Source organism: Hyperolius riggenbachi, chromosome 10 (assembly GCF_040937935.1).
Source record: "Hyperolius riggenbachi isolate aHypRig1 chromosome 10, aHypRig1.pri, whole genome shotgun sequence".
Classification (NCBI taxonomy): Eukaryota; Metazoa; Chordata; class Amphibia; order Anura; family Hyperoliidae; genus Hyperolius; species Hyperolius riggenbachi.
The window spans coordinates 292717070-292743554 of NC_090655.1; the positions used below are offsets into that span (position 1 = coordinate 292717070).

Here is a 26485-nt window from a genome sequence, read left to right on the forward strand (position 1 = left end):
ACAGCCGGTTTACACAGGTCCTCAGACTGCTAATAATCAGTGTCAGCTCCTCCATAGTCACAGACAGCCGGGTTACACAGGTCCTCAGACTGCTAATAGTCAGTGTCACCTCCTCCATAGTCATGGAACGCCGGGTTACACAGGTCCTCAGACTGCTAATAGTCAGTGTCAGCTCCTTCATAGTCACAGACAGCCGGTTTACACAGGTCCTCAGACTGCTAATAGTCAGTGTCAGCTCCTCCATAGTCACAGACAGCCGGGTTACACAGGTCCTCAGACTGCTAATAGTTAGTGTCAGCTCCTCCATAGTCACAGACAGCCGGTTTACACAGGTCCTCAGACTGCTAATAGTCAGTGTCACCTCCTCCATAATCGTGGAACGCCGGGTTACACAGGTCCTCAGACTGCTAATAGTCAGTGTCACCTCCTCCATAGTCGTGGAACGCCGGGTTACACAGGTCCTCAGACTGCTAATAGTCAGTGTCACCTCCTCCATAGTCATGGAACGCCGGGTTACACAGGTCCTCAGACAGTGCTAATAGTCAGTATCACCTCCTCCATAGTCGTGGAACGCCGGGTTACACAGGTCCTCAGACTGCTAATAGTCAGTGTCACCTCCTCCATAGTCACAGACAGCCGGGTTACACAGGTCCTCAGACTGCTAATAGTCAGTGTCACCTCCTCCATAGTCGTGGAACGCCGGGTTACACAGGTCCTCAGATTGCTAATAGTCAGTGTCAGCTCCTCCATAGTCACAGACAGCTGGTTTACACAGGTCCTCAGACTGCTAATAGTCAGTGTCAGCTCCTCCATAGTCACAGACAGCTGGTTTACACAGGTCCTCAGACTGCTAATAGTCAGTGTCAGCTCCTCCATAGTCACAGACAGCCGGGTTACACAGGTCCTCAGACTGCTAATAGTCAGTGTCACCTCCTCCATAGTCATGGACTGCCGGGTTACACAGGTCCTCAAACTGCTAATAGTCAGTGTCACCTCCTCCATAGTCACAGACAGCCGGGTTACACAGGTCCTCAGACTGCTAATAGTCAGTGTCACCTCCTCCATAGTCACAGACAGCCGGTTTACACAGGTCCTCAGACTGCTAATAGTCAGTGTCACCTCCTCCAGTCACAGACAGCCGGGTTACACAGGTCCTCAGACTGCTAATAGTCAGTGTCACCTCCTCCATAGTCACAGACAGCCGGTTTACACAGGTCCTCAGACTGCTAATAGTCAGTGTCACCTCCTCCATAGTCACAGACAGCCGGGTTACACAGGTCCTCAGAATGCAAATAGTCAGTGTCACCTCCTCCATAGTCATGGAACGCCGGGTTACACAGGTCCTCAGACTGCTAATAGTCAGTGTCACCTCCTCCATAGTCACAGACAGCCGGGTTACACAGGTCCTCAGAATGCAAATAGTCAGTGTCACCTCCTCCATAGTCGTGGAACGCCGGATTACACAGGTCCTCAGACTGCTAATAGTCAGTGTCACCTCCTCCATAGTCATGGAACGCCGGGTTACACAGGTCCTCAGACTGCTAATAGTCAGTGTCACCTCCTCCATAGTCACAGACAGCCGGTTTACACAGGTCCTCAGACTGCTAATAGTCAGTGTCACCTCCTCCATAGTCGTGGAACGTCGGGTTACACAGGTCCTCAGACTGCTAATAGTCAGTGTCACCTCCTCCATTGTCACAGACAGCCGGGTTACACAGGTCCTCAGACTGCTAATAGTCAGTGCCACCTCCTCCATAGTCACAGACAGCCGGTTTACACAGGTCCTCAGACTGCTAATAGTCAGTGTCACCTCCTCCATAGTCACAGACAGCCGGGTTACACAGGTCCTCACAATGCAAATAGTCAGTGTCACCTCCTCCATAGTCATGGAATGCTGGGTTACACAGGTCCTCAGACTGCTAATAGTCAGTGTCACCTCCTCCATAGTCATGGACTGCCGGGTTACACAGGTCCTCAGACTGCTAATAGTCAGTGTCACCTCCTCCATAGTCACAGACAGCCCGTTTACGCAGGTCCTCAGACTGCTAATAGTCAGTGTCACCTCCTCCATAGTCACAGACAGCCGGGTTACACAGGTCCTCAGACTGCTAATAGTCAGTGTCACCTCCTCCATAGTCACAGACAGCCGGGTTACACAGGTCCTCAGACTGCTAATAGTCAGTGTCACCTCCTCCATAGTCATGGAACGCCGGGTTACACAGGTCCTCAGACTGCTAATAGTCAGTGTCACCTCCTCCATAGTCGTGGAACGCCGGGTTACACAGGTCCTCAGACTGCTAATAGTCAGTGTCACCTCCTCCATAGTCACAGACAGCCGGGTTACACAGGTCCTCAGACTGCTAATAGTCAGTGTCACCTCCTCCATAGTCACAGACAGCCGGGTTACACAGGTCCTCAGACTGCTAATAGTCAGTGTCACCTCCTCCATAGTCACAGACAGCCGGGTTACACAGGTCCTCAGACTGCTAATAATCAGTGTCACCTCCTCCATAGTCACAGACAGCCGGGTTACACAGGTCCTCAGACTGCTAATAGTCAGTGTCACCTCCTCCATAGTCACAGACAGCCGGTTTACACAGGTCCTCAGACTGCTAATAGCCAGTGTCACCTCCTCCATAGTCACAGACAGCCGGGTTACACAGGTCCTCAGACTGCTAATAGTCAGTGTCACCTCCTCCATAGTCATGGAACGCCGGGTTACACAGGTCCTCAGATTGCTAATAGTCAGTGTCACCTCCTCCATAGTCACAGACAGCCGGTTTACACAGGTTCTCAGACTGCTAATAGTCAGTGTCACCTCCTCCATAGTCATGGAACGCCAGGTTACACAGGTCCTCAGACTGCTAATAGTCAGTGTCACCTCCTCCATAGTCATGGAACGCCGGGTTACACAGGTCCTCAGACTGCTAATAGTCAGTGTCACCTCCTCCATAGTCACAGACAGCCGGGTTACACAGGTCCTCAGACTGCTAATAGTCAGTGTCACCTCCTCCATAGTCATGGACCGCCGGTTTACACCGGTCCTCAGACTGCTAATAGTCAGTGTCACCTCCTCCATAGTCACAGACAGCCGGGTTACACAAGTCCTCAGACTGCTAATAGTCAGTGTCACCTCCTCCATAGTCATGGAACGCCAGGTTACACAGGTCCTCAGACTGCTAATAGTCAGTGTCACCTCCTCCATAGTCACAGACAGCCGGTTTACACAGGTCCTCAGACTGCTAATAGTCAGTGTCAGCTCCTCCATAGTCACAGACAGCCGGGTTACACAGGTCCTCAGACTGCTAATAGTCAGTGTCACCTCCTCCATAGTCATGGAACGCCGGGTTACACAGGTCCTCAGACTGCTAATAGTCAGTGTCAGCTCCTTCATAGTCACAGACAGCCGGGTTACACAGGTCCTCAGACTGCTAATAGTTAGTGTCAGCTCCTCCATAGTCACAGACAGCCGGTTTACACAGGTCCTCAGACTGCTAATAGTCAGTGTCACCTCCTCCATAATCGTGGAACGCCGGGTTACACAGGTCCTCAGACTGCTAATAGTCAGTGTCACCTCCTCCATAGTCGTGGAACGCCGGGTTACACAGGTCCTCAGACTGCTAATAGTCAGTGTCACCTCCTCCATAGTCATGGAACGCCCGGTTACACAGGTCCTCAGACAGTGCTAATAGTCAGTGTCACCTCCTCCATAGTCGTGGAACGCCGGGTTACACAGGTCCTCAGACTGCTAATAGTCAGTGTCACCTCCTCCATAGTCACAGACAGCCGGGTTACACAGGTCCTCAGACTGCTAATAGTCAGTGTCACCTCCTCCATAGTCGTGGAACGCCGGGTTACACAGGTCCTCAGATTGCTAATAGTCAGTGTCAGCTCCTCCATAGTCACAGACAGCTGGTTTACACAGGTCCTCAGACTGCTAATAGTCAGTGTCAGCTCCTCCATAGTCACAGACAGCTGGTTTACACAGGTCCTCAGACTGCTAATAGTCAGTGTCAGCTCCTCCATAGTCACAGACAGCCGGGTTACACAGGTCCTCAGACTGCTAATAGTCAGTGTCAGCTCCTCCATAGTCATGGAACGCCGGGTTACACAGGTCCTCAGACTGCTAATAGTCAGTGTCACCTCCTCCATAGTCATGGACCGCCGGTTTACACCGGTCCTCAGACTGCTAATAGTCAGTGTCACCTCCTCCATAGTCACAGACAGCCGGGTTACACAAGTCCTCAGACTGCTAATAGTCAGTGTCACCTCCTCCATAGTCATGGAACGCCGGGTTACACAGGTCCTCAGACTGCTAATAGTCAGTGTCACCTCCTCCATAGTCACAGACAGCCGGTTTACACAGGTCCTCAGACTGCTAATAATCAGTGTCAGCTCCTCCATAGTCACAGACAGCCGGGTTACACAGGTCCTCAGACTGCTAATAGTCAGTGTCACCTCCTCCATAGTCATGGAACGCCGGGTTACACAGGTCCTCAGACTGCTAATAGTCAGTGTCAGCTCCTTCATAGTCACAGACAGCCGGTTTACACAGGTCCTCAGACTGCTAATAGTCAGTGTCAGCTCCTCCATAGTCACAGACAGCCGGGTTACACAGGTCCTCAGACTGCTAATAGTTAGTGTCAGCTCCTCCATAGTCACAGACAGCCGGTTTACACAGGTCCTCAGACTGCTAATAGTCAGTGTCACCTCCTCCATAATCGTGGAACGCCGGGTTACACAGGTCCTCAGACTGCTAATAGTCAGTGTCACCTCCTCCATAGTCGTGGAACGCCGGGTTACACAGGTCCTCAGACTGCTAATAGTCAGTGTCACCTCCTCCATAGTCATGGAACGCCGGGTTACACAGGTCCTCAGACAGTGCTAATAGTCAGTGTCACCTCCTCCATAGTCGTGGAACGCCGGGTTACACAGGTCCTCAGACTGCTAATAGTCAGTGTCACCTCATCCATAGTCACAGACAGCCGGGTTACACAGGTCCTCAGACTGCTAATAGTCAGTGTCACCTCCTCCATAGTCGTGGAACGCCGGGTTACACAGGTCCTCAGATTGCTAATAGTCAGTGTCAGCTCCTCCATAGTCACAGACAGCTGGTTTACACAGGTCCTCAGACTGCTAATAGTCAGTGTCAGCTCCTCCATAGTCACAGACAGCTGGTTTACACAGGTCCTCAGACTGCTAATAGTCAGTGTCAGCTCCTCCATAGTCACAGACAGCCGGGTTACACAGGTCCTCAGACTGCTAATAGTCAGTGTCACCTCCTCCATAGTCATGGACTGCCGGGTTACACAGGTCCTCAAACTGCTAATAGTCAGTGTCACCTCCTCCATAGTCACAGACAGCCGGGTTACACAGGTCCTCAGACTGCTAATAGTCAGTGTCACCTCCTCCATAGTCACAGACAGCCGGTTTACACAGGTCCTCAGACTGCTAATAGTCAGTGTCACCTCCTCCAGTCACAGACAGCCGGGTTACACAGGTCCTCAGACTGCTAATAGTCAGTGTCACCTCCTCCATAGTCACAGACAGCCGGTTTACACAGGTCCTCAGACTGCTAATAGTCAGTGTCACCTCCTCCATAGTCACAGACAGCCGGGTTACACAGGTCCTCAGAATGCAAATAGTCAGTGTCACCTCCTCCATAGTCATGGAACGCCGGGTTACACAGGTCCTCAGACTGCTAATAGTCAGTGTCACCTCCTCCATAGTCACAGACAGCCGGGTTACACAGGTCCTCAGAATGCAAATAGTCAGTGTCACCTCCTCCATAGTCGTGGAACGCCGGATTACACAGGTCCTCAGACTGCTAATAGTCAGTGTCACCTCCTCCATAGTCATGGAACGCCGGGTTACACAGGTCCTCAGACTGCTAATAGTCAGTGTCACCTCCTCCATAGTCACAGACAGCCGGTTTACACAGGTCCTCAGACTGCTAATAGTCAGTGTCACCTCCTCCATAGTCGTGGAACGTCGGGTTACACAGGTCCTCAGACTGCTAATAGTCAGTGTCACCTCCTCCATTGTCACAGACAGCCGGGTTACACAGGTCCTCAGACTGCTAATAGTCAGTGCCACCTCCTCCATAGTCACAGACAGCCGGTTTACACAGGTCCTCAGACTGCTAATAGTCAGTGTCACCTCCTCCATAGTCACAGACAGCCGGGTTACACAGGTCCTCACAATGCAAATAGTCAGTGTCACCTCCTCCATAGTCATGGAATGCTGGGTTACACAGGTCCTCAGACTGCTAATAGTCAGTGTCACCTCCTCCATAGTCGTGGAACGTCGGGTTACACAGGTCCTCAGACTGCTAATAGTCAGTGTCACCTCCTCCATAGTCACAGACAGCCCGTTTACACAGGTCCTCAGACTGCTAATAGTCAGTGTCACCTCCTCCATAGTCACAGACAGCCGGGTTACACAGGTCCTCAGACTGCTAATAGTCAGTGTCACCTCCTCCATAGTCACAGACAGCCGGGTTACACAGGTCCTCAGACTGCTAATAGTCAGTGTCACCTCCTCCATAGTCATGGAACGCCGGGTTACACAGGTCCTCAGACTGCTAATAGTCAGTGTCACCTCCTCCATAGTCGTGGAACGCCGGGTTACACAGGTCCTCAGACTGCTAATAGTCAGTGTCACCTCCTCCATAGTCACAGACAGCCGGGTTACACAGGTCCTCAGACTGCTAATAGTCAGTGTCACCTCCTCCATAGTCACAGACAGCCGGGTTACACAGGTCCTCAGACTGCTAATAGTCAGTGTCACCTCCTCCATAGTCACAGACAGCCGGGTTACACAGGTCCTCAGACTGCTAATAATCAGTGTCACCTCCTCCATAGTCACAGACAGCCGGGTTACACAGGTCCTCAGACTGCTAATAGTCAGTGTCACCTCCTCCATAGTCACAGACAGCCGGTTTACACAGGTCCTCAGACTGCTAATAGCCAGTGTCACCTCCTCTATAGTCATGGAACGCCGGGTTACACAGGTCCTCAGACTGCTAACTGTCAGTGTCACCTCCTCCATAGTCACAGCCAGCCGGTTTACAAAGGTCCTCAGACTGCTAATAGTCAGTGTCACCTCCTCCATAGTCATGGAACGCCGGGTTACACAGGTCCTCAGACTGCTAATAGTCAGTGTCACCTCCTCCATAGTCACAGACAGCCGGGTTACACAGGTTCTCAGACTGCTAATAGTCAGTGCCACCTCCTCCATAGTCACAGACAGCCCGTTTACACAGGTCCTCAGACTGCTAATAGTCAGTGTCACCTCCTCCATAGTCACAGACAGCCGGGTTACACAGGTCCTCAGACTGCTAATAGCCAGTGTCACCTCCTCTATAGTCATGGAACGCCGGGTTACACAGGTCCTCAGACTGCTAACTGTCAGTGTCACCTCCTCCATAGTCACAGCCAGCCGGGTTACACAGGTCCTCAGACTGCTAATAGTCAGTGTCAGCTCCTCCATAGTCATGGAACGCCGGGTTACACAGGTCCTCAGACTGCTAATAGTCAGTGTCACCTCCTCCATAGTCACAGACAGCCGGGTTACACAGGTTCTCAGACTGCTAATAGTCAGTGCCACCTCCTCCATAGTCGTGCAACGCCGGGTTACACAGGTCCTCAGACTGCTAATAGTCAGTGTCACCTCCTCCATAGTCACAGACAACCGGTTTACACAGGTCCTCAGACTGCTAATAGTCAGTGTCACCTCCTCCATAGTCACAGACAGCCGGGTTACACAGGTCCTCAGACTGCTAATAGTCAGTGTCAGCTCCTCCATAGTCATGGACCGACAGGTTACACAGGTCCTCAGACTGCTAATAGTCAGTGTCACCTCCTCCATAGTCGTGGAACTTCGGGTTACACAGGTCCTCAGACTGCTAATAGTCAGTGTCACCTCCTCCATAGTCACAGACAGCCGGGTTACACAGGTCCTCAGACTGCTAATTGTCAGTGTCACCTCCTCCATAGTCATGGAACGCCGGGTTACACAGGTCCTCAGATTGCTAATAGTCAGTGTCACCTCCTCCATAGTCACAGACAGCCGGTTTACACAGGTTCTCAGACTGCTAATAGTCAGTGTCACCTCCTCCATAGTCGTGGAACGCCGGGTTACACAGGTCCTCAGACTGCTAATAGTCAGTGTCACCTCCTCCATAGTCATGGAACGCCGGGTTACACAGGTCCTCAGACTGCTAATAGTCAGTGTCACCTCCTCCATAGTCACAGACAGCCGGGTTACACAGGTCCTCAGACTGCTAATAGTCAGTGTCACCTCCTCCATAGTCATGGAACGCCGGGTTACACAGGTCCTCAGACTGCTAATAGTCAGTGTCACCTCCTCCATAGTCACAGACAGCCGGGTTACACAGGTCCTCAGACTGCTAATAGTCAGTGTTACCTCCTCCATAGTCACAGACAGCCGGGTTACACAGGTCCTCAGACTGCTAATAGTCAGTGTCACCTCCTCCATAGTCATGGAACGCCGGGTTACACAGGTCCTCAGACTGCTAATAGTCAGTGTCACCTCCTCCATAGTCACAGACAGCCGGTTTACACAGGTCCTCAGACTGCTAATAGTCAGTGTCAGCTCCTCCATAGTCATGGACCGCCAGGTTACACAGGTCCTCAGACTGCTAATAGTCAGTGTCACCTCCTCCATAGTCGTGGACAGTCGGGTTACACAGGTCCTCAGACTGCTAATAGTCAGTGTCACCTCCTCCATAGTCACAGACAGCCGGGTTACACAGGTCCTCAGACTGCTAATAGTCAGTGTCACCTCCTCCATAGTCATGGAACGCCGGGTTACACAGGTCCTCAGACTGCTAATAGTCATTGTCACCTCCTCCATAGTCACAGACAGCCGGTTTACACAGGTCCTCAGACTGCTAATAGTCAGTGTCACCTCCTCCATAGTCGTGGAACGTCGGGTTACATAGGTCCTCAGACTGCTAATAGTCAGTGTCACCTCCTCCATAGTCACAGACAGCCGGGTTACACAGGTCCTCAGACTGCTAATAGTCAGTGTCACCTCCTCCATAGTCACAGACAGCCGGGTTACACAGGTCCTCAGACTGCTAATAGTCAGTGTCACCTCCTCCATAGTCACAGACAGCCGGGTTACACAGGTCCTCAGACTGCTAATAGTCAGTGTCACCTCCTCCATAGTCACAGACAGCCGGGTTACACAGGTCCTCAGACTGCTAATAGTCAGTGTCACCTCCTCCATAGTCGTGGAACGCCGGGTTACACAGGTCCTCAGACTGCTAATAGTCAGTGTCACCTCCTCCATAGTCGTGGAACGCCGGGTTACACAGGTCCTCAGACTGCTAATAGTCAGTGTCAGCTCCTCCATAGTCACAGACAGCCGGTTTACACAGGTCCTCAGACTGCTAATAGTCAGTGTCAGCTCCTCCATAGTCACAGACAGCCGGGTTACACAGGTCCTCAGACTGCTAATAGTCAGTGTCACCTCCTCCATAGTCATGGAACGCCGGGTTACACAGGTCCTCAGACTGCTAATAGTCAGTATCAACTACTCCATAGTCACAGACAGCCGGGTTACACAGGTCCTCAGACTGCTAATAGTCAGTGTCACCTCCTCCATAGTCACAGACAGCCGGGTTACACAGGTCCTCAGACTGCTAATATTCAGTGTCACCTCCTCCATAGTCATGGAACGCCGGGTTACACAGGTCCTCAGACTGCTAATAGTCAGTGTCACCTCCTCCATTGTCACAGACAGCCGGGTTACACAGGTCCTCAGACTGCTAATAGTCAGTGTCACCTCCTCCATAGTCATGGAACGCCGGGTTACACAGGTCCTCAAACTGCTAATAGTCAGTGTCACCTCCTCCATAGTCACAGACAGCCGGGTTACACAGGTCCTCAGACGGCTAATAGTCAGTGCCACCTCCTCCATAGTGGTGGAACGCCGGGTTACACAGGTCCTCAGACTGCTAATAGTCAGTGTCACCTCCTCCATAGTCACAGACAGCCGGGTTACACAGGTCCTCAGACTGCTAATAGCCAGTGTCACCTCCTCCATAGTCGTGGAACGCCGGGTTACACAGGTCCTCAGACTGCTAACTGTCAGTGTCACCTCCTCCATAGTCACAGCCAGCCGGTTTACAAAGGTCCTCAGACTGCTAATAGTCAGTGTCACCTCCTCCATAGTCACAGACAGCCGGGTTACACAGGTCCTCAGACTGCTAATAGTCAGTGTCACCTCCTCCATAGTCATGGAACGCCGGGTTACACAGGTCCTCAGACTGCTAATAGTCAGTGTCACCTCCTCCATAATCGTGGAACGCCGGGTTACACAGGTCCTCAGACTGCTAATAGTCAGTGTCACCTCCTCCATAGTCATGGAATGCCGGGTTACACAGGTCCTCAGACTGCTAATAGTCAGTGTCACCTCCTCCATAGTCACAGACAGCCGGGTTACACAGGTCCTCAGACTGCTAATAGTCAGTGTTACCTCCTCCATAGTCACAGACAGCCGGGTTACACAGGTCCTCAGACTGCTAATAGTCAGTGTCACCTCCTCCATAGTCATGGAACGCCGGGTTACACAGGTCCTCAGACTGCTAATAGTCAGTGTCACCTCCTCCATAGTCACAGACAGCCGGTTTACACAGGTCCTCAGACTGCTAATAGTCAGTGTCAGCTCCTCCATAGTCATGGACCGCCAGGTTACACAGGTCCTCAGACTGCTAATAGTCAGTGTCACCTCCTCCATAGTCGTGGAACGTCGGGTTACACAGGTCCTCAGACTGCTAATAGTCAGTGTCACCTCCTCCATAGTCACAGACAGCCGGGTTACACAGGTCCTCAGACTGCTAATAGTCATTGTCACCTCCTCCATAGTCACAGACAGCCGGTTTACACAGGTCCTCAGACTGCTAATAGTCAGTGTCACCTCCTCCATAGTCGTGGAACGTCGGGTTACATAGGTCCTCAGACTGCTAATAGTCAGTGTCACCTCCTCCATAGTCACAGACAGCCGGGTTACACAGGTCCTCAGACTGCTAATAGTCAGTGTCACCTCCTCCATAGTCGTGGAACGCCGGGTTACACAGGTCCTCAGACTGCTAATAGTCAGTGTCACCTCCTCCATAGTCACAGACAGCCGGGTTACACAGGTCCTCAGACTGCTAATAGTCAGTGCTACCTCCTCCATAGTCGTGGAACGCCGGGTTACACAGGTCCTCAGACTGCTAATAGTCAGTGTCACCTCCTCCATAGTCACAGACAGCCGGGTTACACAGGTCCTCAGACTGCTAATAGTCAGTGTCACCTCCTCCATAGTCGTAGAACGCCGGGTTACACAGGTGCTCAGACTGCTAATAGTCAGTGTCACCTCCTCCATAGTCATGGAACGCCGGGTTGCACAGGTCCTCAGACTGCTAATAGTCAGTGTCACCTCCTCCATAGTCGTGGAACGTCGGGTTACACAGGTCCTCAGACTGCTAATAGTCAGTGTCACCTCGTCCATAATCACAGACAGCCGGGTTACACAGGTCCTCAGACTGCTAATAGTCAGTGCCACCTCCTCCATAGTCATGGAACGCCGGGTTACACAGGTCCTCTGACTGCTAATAGTCAGTGTCACCTCCTCCATAGTCACAGACAGCCGGGTTACACAGGTCCTCAGACTGCTAATAATCAGTGTCACCTCCTCCATAGTCACAGACAGCCGGGTGACAAAGGTCCTCAGACTGCTAATAGTCAGTGTCACCTCCTCCGTAGTCAAGGAACGCCGGGTTACACAGGTCCTCAGACTGCTAATAGTCAGTAATAAATGAGAAAGCAATGGTGCTTCATAAATTGGTTAATATCCCTGAACAATATAGGGTGGGGCCCACCTGAATACTGAAATCAAATTAATTAGAGCAAAAAGAAAGGTCCTCAGGCCACCATAATTATACCAATATACAAAAAGATTTATTGCAAAATATTTTATACAAAGCACAATCCCCTAGATGTAACCCATAATTAAGTAATAATCACTCCCCAAATTAAATTTAAAACCAAAGGACCATGCGGAGCAAAGGTTATGCATGAGTGATGCAGTGCCCGCAACTAAATCAGCATGTTAATCATTGGCCTAGGCCTATAAGACTATACACACCAACACAGTCGCCCGCGCATACATACACCTTTCATTCTGCCATCATATCTCAAAGATTGTCTTCGGGGGCCCCCCTCTCTCTTCCTCCCTTTGTCTAAGGATAGGATTGTCCATATACAGGTTACAAGTTCCAGTGAAAACAGCCAACGGCTTCCGGATATCTTGTCACATGATTCCATTAGGCATAATATGATATAATATGATATGAGTATGGATGGGTCTCACCCGTGGAGAAATCCCCTCAGCGTGTCATGCAGTGCCGCTCACTCCTTACAGACGTTTGAGCGATCCAAAGACCATGCGCATGGTGATGCCGGTATCCCCTCAGGCTGCCGGTATAGATGATTTCGCCTTGTGTTATTTCCAACACGCTGGACGCACTCAATGCGCTGGTCCTGTAAGCGGGGTTGGTTGTGGCCGCCAAGGTGACGTCACGCGTCATGCACGCAAACACTCAGCAGGCCAATGCTCCGCCCACCGACGCGTTTCACGCCCACATTGGGCGTTTCATCAGGGTGTGGCCTATGCGGCCATTACGATCCCTTAAAAGCACTTTCCATAGTCCCTCCTACACCGTAACCACGGCAACCAGCACGCTTCCACCTACGGATTTATACGGAGGCTGGATTGGGTCATAAATATAAATAAAAGGAAAAAGAAATAGAAAGAAAGAAATGCGCATGGTCTTTGGATCGCTCAAACGTCTGTAAGGAGTGAGCGGCACTGCATGACACGCTGAGGGGATTTCTCCACGGGTGAGACCCATCCATACTCATATCATATTATATCATATTATGCCTAATGGAATCATGTGACAAGATATCCGGAAGCCGTTGGCTGTTTTCACTGGAACTTGTAACCTGTATATGGACAATCCTATCCTTAGACAAAGGGAGGAAGAGAGAGGGGGGCCCCCGAAGACAATCTTTGAGATATGATGGCAGAATGAAAGGTGTATGTATGCGCGGGCGACTGTGTTGGTGTGTATAGTCTTATAGGCCTAGGCCAATGATTAACATGCTGATTTAGTTGCGGGCACTGCATCACTCATGCATAACCTTTGCTCCGCATGGTCCTTTGGTTTTAAATTTAATTTGGGGAGTGATTATTACTTAATTATGGGTTACATCTAGGGGATTGTGCTTTGTATAAAATATTTTGCAATAAATCTTTTTGTATATTGGTATAATTATGGTGGCCTGAGGACCTTTCTTTTTGCTCTAATTAATTTGATTTCAGTATTCAGGTGGGCCCCACCCTATATTGTTCAGGGATATTAACCAATTTATGAAGCACCATTGCTTTCTCATTTATTATTGTTCTTGATTCATGTTTGTTAAATTAACAATTGCATTGGCTGGATAATTTAGTCTGGCGTCCCTAATTACCCTGAATTGTTGTATATAACTGGGATCCTCCCCTGGTTTTTATTCAAGTTTTTGCATATTTGGGTCTATTTAGCAACTTTTTGATATGGCTTATACAATTGGTGAAGATCTGGATGGCGAAACCCTGATGAAACGCCCAATGTGGGCGTGAAACGCGTCGGTGGGCGGAGCATTGGCCTGCTGAGTGTTTGCGTGCATGACGCGTGACGTCACCTTGGCGGCCACAACCAACCCCGCTTACAGGACCAGCGCATTGAGTGCGTCCAGCGTGTTGGAAATAACACAAGGCGAAATCATCTATACCGGCAGCCTGAGGGGATACCGGCATCACCATGCGCATGGTCTTTGGATCGCTCAAACGTCTGTAAGGAGTGAGCGGCACTGCATGACACGCTGAGGGGATTTCTCCACGGGTGAGACCCATCCATACTCATATCATATTATATCATATTATGCCTAATGGAATCATGTGACAAGATATCCGGAAGCCGTTGGCTGTTTTCACTGGAACTTGTAACCTGTATATGGACAATCCTATCCTTAGACAAAGGGAGGAAGAGAGAGGGGGGCCCCCGAAGACAATCTTTGAGATATGATGGCAGAATGAAAGGTGTATGTATGCGCGGGCGACTGTGTTGGTGTGTATAGTCTTATAGGCCTAGGCCAATGATTAACATGCTGATTTAGTTGCGGGCACTGCATCACTCATGCATAACCTTTGCTCCGCATGGTCCTTTGGTTTTAAATTTAATTTGGGGAGTGATTATTACTTAATTATGGGTTACATCTAGGGGATTGTGCTTTGTATAAAATATTTTGCAATAAATCTTTTTGTATATTGGTATAATTATGGTGGCCTGAGGACCTTTCTTTTTGCTCTAATTAATTTGCTAATAGTCAGTGTCACCTCCTCCATAGTCACAGACAGCTGGTTTACACAGGTCCTCAGACTGCTAATAGTCAGTGTCACCTCCTCCATAGTCGTGGAACGCCGGGTTACACAGGTCCTCAGACTGCTAATAGTCAGTGTCACCTCCTCCATAGTCACAGACAGCCGGGTTACACAGGTCCTCAGACTGCAAATGTCAGTGTCACCTCCTCCATAGTCACAGACAGCCGGGTTACACAGGTCCTCAGACTGCTAATAGTCAGCGTCACCTCCTCCATAGTCACAGACAGCCGGGTTACACAGGTCCTCAGACTGCAAATGTCAGTGTCACCTCCTCCATAGTCACAGACAGCCGGGTTACACAGGTCCTCAGACTGCTAATAGTCAGTGTCACCTCCTCCATAGTCACAGACAGCCGGGTTACACAGGTCCTCAGACTGCTAATAGTCAGTGTCACCTCCTCCATAGTCATGGAATGCTGGGTTACACAGGTCCTCAGACTGCTAATAGTCAGTGTCACCTCCTCCATAGTCACTGACAGCCGGGTTACACAGGTCCTCAGACTGCTAATAGTCAGTGTCACCTCCTCCATAGTCATGGAACGCCAGGTTACACAGGTCCTCAGACTGCTAATAGTCAGTGTCACCTCCTCCATAGTCATGGAACGTCGGGATACACAGGTCCTCAGACTGCTAATAGTCAGTGTCACCTCCTCCATAGTCACAGACAGCCGAGTTACACAGGTCCTCAGACTGCTAATAGTCAGTGTCACCTCCTCCATAGTCATGGAATGCTGGGTTACACAGGTCCTCAGACTGCTAATAGTCAGTGTCACCTCCTCCATAGTCACAGACAGCCGGGTTACACAGGTCCTCAGACTGCTAATAGTCAGTGTCACCTCCTCCATAGTCATGGAACGCCAGGTTACACAGGTCCTCAGACTGCTAATAGTCAGTGTCACCTCCTCCATAGTCACAGACAGCCGGGTTACACAGGTCCTCAGACTGCTAATAGTCAGTGTCACCTCCTCCATAGTCATGGAATGCTGGGTTACACAGGTCCTCAGACTGCTAATAGTCAGTGTCACCTCCTCCATAGTCACTGACAGCCGGGTTACACAGGTCCTCAGACTGCTAATAGTCAGTGTCACCTCCTCCATAGTCATGGAACGCCGGGTTACACAGGTCCTCAGACTGCTAATAGTCAGTGTCACCTCCTCCATAGTCACTGACAGCCGGGTTACACAGGTCCTCAGACTGCTAATAGTCAGTGTCACCTCCTCCATAGTCACAGACAGCCGGGTTACACAGGTCCTCAGACTGCTAATAGTCAGTGTCACCTCCTCCATAGTCATGGAACGCCGGGTTACACAGGTCCTCAGACTGTTAATAGTCAGCGTCACCTCCTCCATAGTCACAGACAGCCGGGTTACACAGGTCCTCAGACTGCTAATAGTCAGTGTCACCTCCTCCATAGTCATGGAACGCCAGGTTACACAGGTCCTCAGACTGCTAATAGTCAGTGTCACCTCCTCCATAGTCACAGACAGCCGGGTTACACAGGTCCTCAGACTGCTAATAGTCAGTGTCACCTCCTCCATAGTCGTGGAACGCCGGGTGACACAGGTCCTCAGACTGCTAATAGTCAGTGTCACCTCCTCCATAGTCATGGAATGCTGGGTTACACAGGTCCTCAGACTGCTAATAGTCAGTGTCACCTCCTCCATAGTCACTGACAGCCGGGTTACACAGGTCCTCAGACTGCTAATAGTCAGTGTCACCTCCTCCATAGTCACAGACAGCCGGGTTACACAGGTCCTCAGACTGCTAATAGTCAGTGTCACCTCCTCCATAGTCATGGAACGCCGGGTTACACAGGTCCTCAGACTGCTAATAGTCAGTGTCACCTCCTCCATAGTCACAGACAGCCGGGTTACACAGGTCCTCAGACTGCTAATAGTCAGTGTCACCTCCTCCATAGTCACAGACAGCCGGGTTACACAGGTCCTCAGACTGCTAATAGTCAGTGTCACCTCCTCCATAGTCACAGACAGCCGGGTTACACAGGTCCTCAGACTGCTAATAGTCAGTGTCACCTCCTCCATAGTCATGGAACGCCGGGTTACACAGGTCCTCAGACTGCTAATAATCAGTGTCACCTCCTCCATAGTCACAGACAGCCGGGTTACACAGGTCCTCAGACTGCTAATGTCAGTGTCACCTCCTCCATAGTCACAGACAGCCGGGTTACACAGGTCCTCAGACTGTTAATAGTCAGTGTCACCTACTCCATAGTCACAGACAGCCGGGTTACACAGGTCCTCAGACTGCTAATAGTCAGTGTCACCTCCTCCATAGTCACAGACAGCCGGTTTACACAGGTCCTCAGACTGCTAATAGTCAGTGTCACCTCCTCCATAGTCACAGACAGCTGGGTTACACAGGTCCTCAGACTGCTAGTAGTCAGTGTCACCTCCTCCATAGTCACAGACAGCCGGGTTACACAGGTCCTCAGACTGCTAATAGTCAGTGTCACCTCCTCCATAGTCACAGACAGCCGGGATACACAGGTCCTCAGACTGCTAATAGTCAGTGTCACCTCCTCCATAGTCATGGAACGCCGGGTTACACAGGTCCTCAGACTGCTAATAGTCAGTGTCACCTCCTCCATTGTCACAGACAGCCGGGTTACACAGGTCCTCAGACTGCTAATAGTCAGTGTCACCTCCTCCATAGTCATGGAACGCCGGGTTACACAGGTCCTCAGACTGCTAATAGTCAGTGTCACCTCCTCCATAGTCACAGACAGCCGGGTTACACAGGTCCTCAGACTGCTAATAGTCAGTGTCACCTCCTCCATAGTCACAGACAGCCGGGTTACACAGGTCCTCAGACTGCTAATAGTCACTGTCACCTCCTCCATAGTCATGGAATGCTGGGTTACACAGGTCCTCAGACTGCTAATAGTCAGTGTCACCTCCTCCATAGTCATGGAACGCCGGGTTACACAGGTCCTCAGACTGCTAATAGTCAGTGTCACCTCCTCCATAGTCACAGACAGCCGGGTTACACAGGTCCTCAGACTGCTAATAGTCAGTGTCACCTCCTCCATAGTCGTGGAACATCGGGTTACACAGGTCCTCAGACTGCTAATAGTCAGTGTCACCTCCTCCATTGTCACAGACAGCCGGGTTACACAGGTCCTCAGACTGCTAATAGTCAGTGCCACCTCCTCCATAGTCACAGACAGCCGGGTTACACAGGTCCTCAGACTGCTAATAGTCAGTGTCACCTCCTCCATAGTCATGGAACGCCGGGTTACACAGGTCCTCAGACTGCTAATAGTCAGTGTCACCTCCTCCATAGTCACAGACAGCCGGGTTACACAGGTCCTCAGACTGCTAATAGTCAGTGTCACCTCCTCCATAGTCACAGACAGCCGGGTTACACAGGTCCTCAGACTGCTAATAGTCAGTGTCACCTCCTCCATAGTCACAGACAGCCGGGTTACACAGGTCCTCAGACTGCTAATAGTCAGTGTCACCTCCTCCATAGTCATGGAACGCCGGGTTACACAGGTCCTCAGACTGCTAATAATCAGTGTCACCTCCTCCATAGTCACAGACAGCCGGGTTACACAGGTCCTCAGACTGCTAATGTCAGTGTCACCTCCTCCATAGTCACAGACAGCCGGGTTACACAGGTCCTCAGACTGTTAATAGTCAGTGTCACCTACTCCATAGTCACAGACAGCCGGGTTACACAGGTCCTCAGACTGCTAATAGTCAGTGTCACCTCCTCCATAGTCACAGACAGCCGGTTTACACAGGTCCTCAGACTGCTAATAGTCAGTGTCACCTCCTCCATAGTCACAGACAGCTGGGTTACACAGGTCCTCAGACTGCTAGTAGTCAGTGTCACCTCCTCCATAGTCACAGACAGCCGGGTTACACAGGTCCTCAGACTGCTAATAGTCAGTGTCACCTCCTCCATAGTCACAGACAGCCGGGATACACAGGTCCTCAGACTGCTAATAGTCAGTGTCACCTCCTCCATAGTCATGGAACGCCGGGTTACACAGGTCCTCAGACTGCTAATAGTCAGTGTCACCTCCTCCATTGTCACAGACAGCCGGGTTACACAGGTCCTCAGACTGCTAATAGTCAGTGTCACCTCCTCCATAGTCATGGAACGCCGGGTTACACAGGTCCTCAGACTGCTAATAGTCAGTGTCACCTCCTCCATAGTCACAGACAGCCGGGTTACACAGGTCCTCAGACTGCTAATAGTCAGTGTCACCTCCTCCATAGTCACAGACAGCCGGGTTACACAGGTCCTCAGACTGCTAATAGTCACTGTCACCTCCTCCATAGTCATGGAATGCTGGGTTACACAGGTCCTCAGACTGCTAATAGTCAGTGTCACCTCCTCCATAGTCATGGAACGCCGGGTTACACAGGTCCTCAGACTGCTAATAGTCAGTGTCACCTCCTCCATAGTCACAGACAGCCGGGTTACACAGGTCCTCAGACTGCTAATAGTCAGTGTCACCTCCTCCATAGTCGTGGAACATCGGGTTACACAGGTCCTCAGACTGCTAATAGTCAGTGTCACCTCCTCCATTGTCACAGACAGCCGGGTTACACAGGTCCTCAGACTGCTAATAGTCAGTGCCACCTCCTCCATAGTCACAGACAGCCGGGTTACACAGGTCCTCAGACTGGTAATAGTCAGTGTCACCTCCTCCATAGTCACAGACAGCCGGGTTACACAGGTCCTCAGACTGCTAATAGTCAGTGTCACCTCCTCCATAGTCACAGACAGCCGGGTTACACAGGTCCTCAGACTGCTAATAGTCAGTGTCACCTCCTCCATAGTCGTGGAACGCCGGGTTACACAGGTCATCAGACTGCTAATAGTCAGTGTCACCTCCTCCATAGTCGTGGAACGCCGGGTTACACAGGTCCTCAGACTGCTAATAGTCAGTGTCAGCTCCTCCATAGTCACAGACAGCCGGTTTACACAGGTCCTCAGACTGCTAATAGTCAGTGTCAGCTCCTCCATAGTCACAGACAGCCGGGTTACACAGGTCCTCAGACTGCTAATAGTCAGTGTCACCTCCTGCATAGTCATGGAACGCCGGGTTACACAGGTCCTCAGACTGCTAATAGTCAGTATCAACTACTCCATAGTCACAGACAGCCGGGTTACACAGGTCCTCAGACTGCTAATAGTCAGTGTCACCTCCTCCATAGTCACAGACAGCCGGGTTACACAGGTCCTCAGACTGCTAATATTCAGTGTCACCTCCTCCATAGTCATGGAACGCCGGGTTACACAGGTCCTCAGACTGCTAATAGTCAGTGTCACCTCCTCCATTGTCACAGACAGCCGGGTTACACAGGTCCTCAGACTGCTAATAGTCAGTGTCACCTCCTCCATAGTCATGGAACGCCGGGTTACACAGGTCCTCAAACTGCTAATAGTCAGTGTCACCTCCTCCATAGTCACAGACAGCCGGGTTACACAGGTCCTCAGACGGCTAATAGTCAGTGCCACCTCCTCCATAGTGGTGGAACGCCGGGTTACACAGGTCCTCAGACTGCTAATAGTCAGTGTCACCTCCTCCATAGTCACAGACAGCCGGGTTACACAGGTCCTCAGACTGCTAATAGCCAGTGTCACCTCCTCCATAGTCGTGGAACGCCGGGTTACACAGGTCCTCAGACTGCTAACTGTCAGTGTCACCTCCTCCATAGTCACAGCCAGCCGGTTTACAAAGGTCCTCAGACTGCTAATAGTCAGTGTCAGCTCCTCCATAGTCATGGACCGCCAGGTTACACAGGTCCTCAGACTGCTAATAGTCTGTGTCACCTCCTCCATAGTCGTGGAACGTCGGGTTACACAGGTCCTCAGACTGCTAATAGTCAGTGTCACCTCCTCCATAGTCACAGACAGCCGGGTTACACAGGTCCTCAGACTGCTAATAGTCAGTGTCACCTCCTCCATAGTCATGGAACGTCGGGTTACACAGGTCCTCAGACTGCTAATAGTCAGTGTCACCTCCTCCATAGTTACAGACAGCCGGTTTACACAGGTCCTCAGACTGCTAATAGTCAGTGTCACCTCCTCCATAATCGTGGAACGCCGGGTTACACAGGTCCTCAGACTGCTAATAGTCAGTGTCACCTCCTCCATAGTCGTGGAACGCCTGGTTACACAGGTCCTCAGACTGCTAATAGTCAGTGTCACCTCCTCCATAGTCATGGAACGCCGGGTTACACAGGTCCTCAGACAGTACTAATTGTCAGTGTCACCTCCTCCATAGTCGTGGAACGCCGGGTTACACAGGTCCTCAGACTGCTAATAGTCAGTGTCACCTCCTCCATAGTCGTGGAACGCCGGGTTACACAGGTCCTCAGATTGCTAATAGTCAGTGTCAGCTCCTCCATAGTCACAGACAGCTGGTTTACACAGGTCCTCAGACTGCTAATAGTCAGTGTCAGCTCCTCCATAGTCACAGACAGCCGGGTTACACAGGTCCTCAGACTGCTAATAGTCAGTGTCACCTCCTCCATAGTCATGGACTGCCGGGTTACACAGGTCCTCAAACTGCTAATAGTCAGTGTCACCTCCTCCATAGTCACAGACAGCCGGGTTACACAGGTCCTCAGACTGCTAATAGTCAGTGTCACCTCCTCCATAGTCACAGACAGCCGGTTTACACAGGTCCTCAGACTGCTAATAGTCAGTGTCACCTCCTCCATAGTCACAGACAGCCGGGTTACACAGGTCTTCAGACTGCTAATAGTCAGTGTCACCTCCTCCATAGTCACAGACAGCCGGGTTACACAGGTCCTCAGACTGCTAATAGTCAGTGTCACCTCCTCCATAGTCACAGACAGCCGGGTTACACAGGTCCTCAGAATGCAAATAGTCAGTGTCACCTCCTCCATAGTCATGGAATGCTGGGTTACACAGGTCCTCAGACTGCTAATAGTCAGTGTCACCTCCTCCATAGTCACAGACAGCCGGTTTACACAGGTCCTCAGACTGCTAATAGTCAGTGTCACCTCCTCCATAGTCGTGGAACTTCGGGTTACACAGGTCCTCAGACTGCTAATAGTCAGTGTCACCTCCTCCATTGTCACAGACAGCCGGGTTACACAGGTCCTCAGACTGCTAATAGTCAGTGCCACCTCCTCCATAGTCGTGCAACGCCGGGTTACACAGGTCCTCAGACTGCTAATAGTCAGTGTCACCTCCTCCATAGTCACAGACAACCGGTTTACACAGGTCCTCAGACTGCTAATAGTCAGTGTCAGCTCCTCCATAGTCATGAACCGACAGGTTACACAGGTCCTCAGACTGCTAATAGTCAGTGTCACCTCCTCCATAGTCGTGGAACTTCGGGTTACACAGGTCCTCAGACTGCTAATAGTCAGTGTCACCTCCTCCATAGTCACAGACAGCCGGGTTACTCAGGTCCTCAGACTGCTAATAGTCAGTGTCACCTCCTCCATAGTCATGGAACGCCGGGTTACACAGGTCCTCAGACTGCTAATAGTCAGTGTCACCTCCTCCATAGTCACAGACAGCCGGTTTACACAGGTTCTCAGACTGCTAATAGTCAGTGTCACCTCCTCCATAGTCGTGGAACGCCGGGTTACACAGGTCCTCAGACTGCTAATAGTCAGTGTCACCTCCTCCATAGTCATGGAACGCCGGGTTACACAGGTCCTCAGACTGCTAATAGTCAGTGTCACCTCCTCCATAGTCACAGACAGCCGGGTTACACAGGTCCTCAGACTGCTAATAGTCAGTGTCACCTCCTCCATAGTCATGGAACGCCGGGTTACACAGGTCCTCAGACTGCTAATAGTCAGTGTCACCTCCTCCATAGTCACAGACAGCCGGGTTACACAGGTCCTCAGACTGTTAATAGTCAGTGTTACCTCCTCCATAGTCACAGACAGCCGGGTTACACAGGTCCTCAGACTGCTAATAGTCAGTGTCACCTCCTCCATAGTCATGGAACGCCGGGTTACACAGGTCCTCAGACTGCTAATAGTCAGTGTCACCTCCTCCATAGTCACAGACAGCCGGGTTACACAGGTCCTCAGACTGCTAATAGTCAGTGTCAGCTCCTCCATAGTCACAGACAGCCGGGTTACACAGGTCCTCAGACTGCTAATAGTCAGTGTCACCTCCTCCATAGTCGTGGAACGTCGGGTTACACAGGTCCTCAGACTGCTAATAGTCAGTGTCACTTCCTCCATAGTCATGGAACGCCGGGTTACACAGGTCCTCAGACTGCTAATAGTCAGTGTCACCTCCTCCACAGTCATGGAACGCCGGGTTACACAGGTCCTAAGACTGCTAATAGTCAGTGTCACCTCCTCCATAGTCACAGACAGCCGGGTTACACAGGTCCTCAGACTGCTAATAGTCAGTGTCACCTCCTCCATAGTCATGGAACGCCGGGTTACACAGGTCCTAAGACTGCTAATAGTCAGTGTCACCTCCTCCATAGTCACAGACTGCCTGGTTACACATTTCCTCAGACTGCTAATAGTCAGTGTCACCTCCTCCATAGTCATGGAACGCCGGGTTACACAGGTCCTCAGACTGCTAATAGTCAATGTCATGAAGTGCATGAAAGTTTTATCTCTCACCGGCATGAACCTGTCCATAGTATAGATGCCCGGCTGGCTGGTGATGATGCTAGGCTGGCTCGCGCTGAAGCTGCAAAATATATACATTTTCATGTAATTGTGTTTGTTTTGGTTCATGTATTAGCATACTTTTTAGTATTCATTATGAGCCCCAAAATGCCAGATACTGCACCAATATAACTCCAAAGTAGCAAATGCAACCACTTTGCCTATCAAATAAGAAATGCGACAATCGTTACCTCTGACACATGCAATGCAGCAAACATAACCTCTGACACATGAAATGTGGCAAACGTTACCTCCAACACATGAATGCACATTCCCCCTTGCTGGGTAATGCTGGGATGGGTGAGAGACAAATGCTGGCAGACGTTCACTACCACACATTAAATGCTGCAAACGTTGTATTCGGCTTATTTAGGAACTGAGGAGGTGGGGGGGGGGGGGGTTGTTAAGGCATCAGTGGTAGGAGGGTAAAGGGTTAGGCATTGGTAGAGGGGGGGGGTTAAGGGTTAGGCATCGGTGGAAGAGGGTTAGGTGTTAGGCATTGGTGGAGGGGGGGTTAAGGGTTAGGCATCGGTGGTGGGGGGGTTAAGGGTTAGACATTGGTAGGAGGAGGGTAAAGGGTTAGGCATCAGTGGAGGAGGGTTAAGGGTTAGGCATTGGTAGGAGGAAGGTTAGGGGTTAGGCATTGGTAGGAGGAGGGTTAGGGGTTAGGTATCGGTAGAAGGAGGGTTAAGGGTTAGACATCGGTGGTAGGAGGGTTAAGGGTTAGGCATTGGTAGGAGGGTTAGGGGTTAGGCATTGGTAGGAGGAGGGTTAAGGGTTAGGCATTGGTAGGAGGGTTAGGGGTTAGGCATTGGTAGGAGGAGGGTTAAGGGTTAGGCATTGGTAGGAGGGTTAGGTGTTAGGTATCGGTATGGGGGGGGGTTAAGGGTTAGGCATCGGTAGATGGAGGGTTAGGGGTTAGGCATCGGTGGAGGAGGGTTAAGGGTTAGGCATCGGTGGAGGGGGGGGCGGTTAAGGGTTAGGCATCGGTAGATGGAGGGTTAGGGGTTAGGCATTGGTGGAGGAGGGTTAAGGGTTAGGCATCGGTGGTAGGAGGGTAAAGGGTTAGTCATTGGTAGGAGGAGGGTTAAGGGTTAGGCATCGGTAGATGGAGGGTTAGGGGTTAGGCATTGGTAGGAGGAGGGTTAGGGGTTAGGCATCGGTGGAGGAGAGTTAAGGGTTAGGCATCGGTAGATGGAGGGTTAACCACCCTGGCGTTCTAATTTTCGCGGCCATGCGTTTTTTTTTATTCAATATTTTTTTTCTGTCGTGTAGCTAGCCTAGTGCTAGCTACATGACTTCCCCCATTGGCACCCCCGTCTACCTTTTTTTTTTTTTTTCGGCGATACCTACGTGTCCGTGATCCCGCAATGAACATGATTTCCTGTTTGGGCTTCTGTCGTCTCCATGGCAACGATCGGACATGACAGCATGCCAACATGCGGCGTTCCGATCTTCCCCATAGCGCAGCCTAGCGGTGATTGGCAAGGCTGCGCTATGCGTCTCGGGGGGGCCTTTCGTAGCGGCGGAGCAGCGGCAATCGAATACAACATGTAGCTAGCAAAGTGCTAGCTATATGTTTTTAAAAATTTTTTTAAAAAAAGACTTCTCCTAGCCGGAGCTATCCACCTCGGCGTTCATGGACAAGCTGAACTCGTCCGTAACGCTAGGGGTTAATAAAATCTATTCAAACAGAGCTGGATCGTTTTATGAAAAATAACCAGCAGTCCAAAGGTTAATAAATGCTGGTAAACGCCCAAACAGGATAACCCCGCCCCTTTCTCGCTTCGTAGGTCTCTAGTTATCTCCTCTTCACATGAAGCATAATAGAGGCTGCAGTTAGCTTACTGACCACAAGATGGCGATCACAAACTCTCCCTTCCAGCAGCTGGAACGCAGAGGCTAGATGGGCTGGAACGCACAGACAGGAAGGGATGGGAGTGGCGGGAAATGGAGACAAGACATTGCTGGGACTGGCAGCACAGGAGGTGATGGGAGACATTTATTCCAATATTTTCACTTAAACCAACATTATTATAACTTAAGAGCATATATAAGTCATATGATGGGGAGACAGGTATGAAGTGGGGGAGGGGAGGACAGATATTAGGGGGTACATAGTGGGGGAGGGGAGGACAGTTATTGAGGTGGGGAGGAGCACATAGTGGGGAGGAGAGGGCAGGTATTTGGGTGAGGGAGGAGCACATAGTGGGGGAGGGGAGGACAGGTATTGAGGTGAGGGAGGAGCACATAGTGGGGGAGAGGAGGACAGGTATTAGGGTGAGGGAGGAGCACATAGTGGGGGAGGAGAGGACAGGTATTGGGGTGAGGGAGGAGCACATAGTGGGGGAGGGGAGGGCAGGTATTGGGGTGAGGGAGGAGCACATAGTGGGGAGGAGAGGGCAGGTATTGGGGTGAGGGAGGAGCACATAGTGGGGGAGGGGAGGGCAGGTATTGGGGTGAAGGAGGAGCACATAGTGGGGGAGGGGAGGACAGGTATTGGGATGGGGAGGAGCACATAGAGGGGACGTGACTGGAGAGGTGAGGAGGATTCTGGGAGTGTCACATGACTGGAAAGGTGAGGAGGATTCTGGGAGTGTCACATGACTGGAGAGGTGCGGAGGATTCTGGGAGTGTCACATGACTGGATAGGTCAGGAGGATTCTGGGGGTGTCACATGTCTGGAGAGGAGAGGAGGATTCTGGGAGTGTCACATGACCTTACCTTCAGTCTCTCCATACAGAGTCTCCCTTCTATGAAGTCTGGTGACCATCGCGGTGCCCCCACCTCACCCCCTGATATCTGAGAGACACGAGAAGCCCACAACATCCTCACTGATCTGCTGTCGGGGTGAGTTGAGCATTACCAGGAATTATGGGACAGTATCCAGTGACAGCCAGTGATTTGTATGGTGGTGATTGTATCATTCTGTGTGTCAGGTTCCAATAAGGAGGCTCATTGTCTCATCTATTTCTCCATGGAGGAGGGGCAGTATATAGAAGGACACCAGGACCTCTACAAGGACGCCATGATGGAGAGTCAGCCGCCCCTCACATTACCAGGTAAGAGGAGACTTTCATTTCTTGTACAGGAGAGAGCAGTACTTGGGGTCCACCTAGATCCCCCAATCATCTGATAATCACATAGAGACAATGTATTCAGTCAGTGTGTGTGTTTCCTACAGATGTATCCAGTAACAGGAACCCACCAGAGAGATGTACAGGTCCTCTTTATTCCCAGGATTGCCCACCTAGATCCCCCATCATCTGATAATCACATAGAGACAATGTATTCAGTCAGTGTGTGTGTTTCCTACAGATGTATCCA

General features: G+C 50.9%; 1 pseudogene; it reads left to right on the top strand.

The window, feature by feature from the left end:
- Nucleotides 1-26485, top strand: part of LOC137537307 (uncharacterized) — an 83922-nt pseudogene that overhangs the window by 39174 nt on the left and 18263 nt on the right.